This window comes from Myotis davidii, unplaced genomic scaffold, assembly GCF_000327345.1.
Source record: "Myotis davidii unplaced genomic scaffold, ASM32734v1 scaffold684, whole genome shotgun sequence".
Lineage (NCBI taxonomy): Eukaryota > Metazoa > Chordata > Mammalia > Chiroptera > Vespertilionidae > Myotis > Myotis davidii.
The window spans coordinates 2,570,976-2,573,859 of record NW_006295564.1 but is presented as its reverse complement, the minus strand read 5'-3'; positions in this window follow the sequence as shown (position 1 = coordinate 2,573,859).

Here is a 2,884-nt window from a genome sequence, read left to right as displayed (position 1 = left end):
CCTACAGAACTTTATTTACAAAACAGGGAGCAGACCCACAGATCCTGGTTTGGGGACTCCTTGGTTATGGAGAGGCCCAGAGTTGGGAGAAAGCCTACGTGAGGGACCAGCAATGGATTGGTATAGCTCAGTGATGGCGAACCTATGACACGCATGTCAGAGGTGACACGCGAACTCATTTTTTTGGTTGATATTTCTTTGTTAAATGGCATTTAAATATATAAAATAAATATCAAAAATATAAGTCTTTGTTTTACTATGGTTGCAAATATCAAAAAATTTCTATATATGACATGGCACCAGAGTTAAGTTAGGGTTTTTCAAAATGCTGACACTCCGAGCTCAGAAGGTTCGCCATCACTGGTATAGCAGCTGGTGCACAGAGGGTGAGAGGGAAGCAGGGAGTCATGAATACGGGAGTTAAGAAGGAGGCTGCAGAAAGTAGATGGGAGGAGTCTGGATGCAAAGACTGAAGAGGATGCTGCCGTAGGATCATGCACTAAGGTAGCAGTGGGCAGAGGGAGAAAAGCATGGTTTGGAGAGATAATCAGTGAGTGGTAGTGGAGAGAAAGAGGGAGGGAGAGGGTCAGCCTCCCATCTTCCGGCAGGCAGCGATAGATGGTCCTGGGGGAGGTGGGCAACCTGGGGAGCAGCCTTGTGGGAAGGGTTGAGGACAGGTGGTGGGATCTATTGGCCAGAAGGCTCAGTTCAGCTCCTGAACTGCCACAGACACTTGGCTATGCATCTGCAGAAATGGGCTGGCAGTTTCTATGAAAGTATAGTCTGTCAGTCCTGAGCAAGTCAGAGGGAAGCTGAACCTGCAGAGCTAAATACCTTTGTAATGACAATCCTGGAGAATAATTACTATTGACAGGTTTTCTCTAGCCTGTGGGGACTGCAGGCTTTAGCTACTCTGGTTCCCTTTTATTCACAACTAATTTCATAACAGCACAAGGCCCCACTATCTGCTGGTAACAATAGCCAACTTGGTCAGGAAAGATGGCTTCATCCAGGCAGGAAATCTGGTCAACCAGATGGGTTGGCACTTCAGACATCAAGTGTCCCAAGATGCAGCATTTGTTGCTGGCTTGGGGGGAGGGGTGGGGTATGGTGATGTTCCTACTGCCCCATACCCACAGCTTGGCCTAGAGTGCTACCCTGTGTAAAATGAGGGTGATCTGGAGAAGGGGGTGAGGGGAGGCAGCTTGGGTAAGGGCTGGGGTGGGTCAGCTGTAAGCGTTGTTTCTCCATCAAGCCAGAACAAGGGTGGCATTTACAGCAGTGAAACAATTTAAGAGATTCTCTGGAGGTGAATGTATGGGCCCGTGGCATTTGTCATCCATCAGGAGTACGCTCCGTAGAGCGCCCTGCCTTAGAACAAATGCTGCCGGGGCTGCTTGAGGAGCCGTGGCCCCAGTGACACAGCGGGGAGCAGGTGCATGGCGCCTCTTAGGGCTCTGACCGGCCTCCATCGTCTCACCTGGATGATGGCCTTCCCGATTCCCCTCTCGACCCCTTCCAATCCGTCACCCACCAGGCTGCCTGAGTGACCTTTTCAAAATGTAAATTGGATCTTGTCACTCGGTTTAAAAGCCTTTAATGTTTTCCCATTGTATTTAGGAGAAAAATCTAAACTCTTCCGTGGCTTATGCCGTGGCCTGCCTGTTGAGGCCAGGGCTCCCTCTCAAGCCTCTCTCTGATCGATTCTAACAGCCCAACCATGTTGGCTTTCTCTCAGTTCTTCTAATACCCAAGCTCCTTCCCACCTTAGGGCCCTAGTCCCTTATTCTAGAAAGCTCTTTGCACTTCCTACCCCTAATACAGCTGGCTCCTTCTCATATTGCAGATATCCTCTTAAAAGTCACCTCAGAGGGACCTTTTCTGATTGCCCAGGCTAGGCTGGTCCCCCTGTCTTATTCTGACATAGCACCATGTGGCTTTTTAAAATCAGAAAACAACATCATTTCTAAGTTTGAATTATTTCTTTGTGTGTTTATCATCATCTCCCCCCGGCCCCCTGCCCCCTCCCAATAGACTAAAAGCTGCTTGGAGGCAGGGACCGTAATGAATTTGTTCAACAGTGTATTCTCAGAAACTAGCACAATGCCTGGCACATGTGTATACTCAATACATATTTGCTGAGTAAATGAACAAGTGAATAAATATTGTAAGTGTTTATGTCCATATCTACTAGTATAATTTCTGTTCTGGTTACCTACTGCTGGATTACAAACCGCTGAATATAGTGGCTTAAAACAACAACTTATTATTTCTCATGTCCTGCATGTTCAGTGGTCCCAGCTGGGCAGTTTTTCCTGGGATGTCTCATATGGTTGCAGTCAAATGGTAGCTGGGGCTGGAGTCATCTGAAGTGACAATTGGTGTTGGCTGTCGATGGGAAGCACAGCTGGGCTGTCCACTAGAGCGCGAACACGTGGCCTGGGCTCTCCATGTGGCTTGGGCTTTTCATAGCTTTGTGGCTTAGATCTAGAGAGAGTGTCCCCGGGAAGTGTCTCCTTGTATCTAAGAGACCCAGGTAGAAGCTGCAAGGCCTCGCCTCATTAAGTCCCACAGCGTCATGGAAGCCATCTCCTAATAGTCACAGGTACGTCGCGAGGCAGCCCGTTCAAGGGAGGAAGTTTAAAGTTTCACAAAGGCATAAATACTAGTTCCGAGAGGCATGGTTTACTGGGGGCCACCTTTGCAGACTAGCTGCCACGGTGTCTTATATTATGACTATGTAGACGTTTCTATTCCTAGTTTACACTCCTTTGTTTCTTTCTCTTAGGCTCAGGCCCAAGCCTTCTAGAACTTGTCTGCTTTGTTGCAATGCCACTCATTGGTACAGGTTGAGCATCTCTTTTCCAAGTTTTCCGAGGGCTGA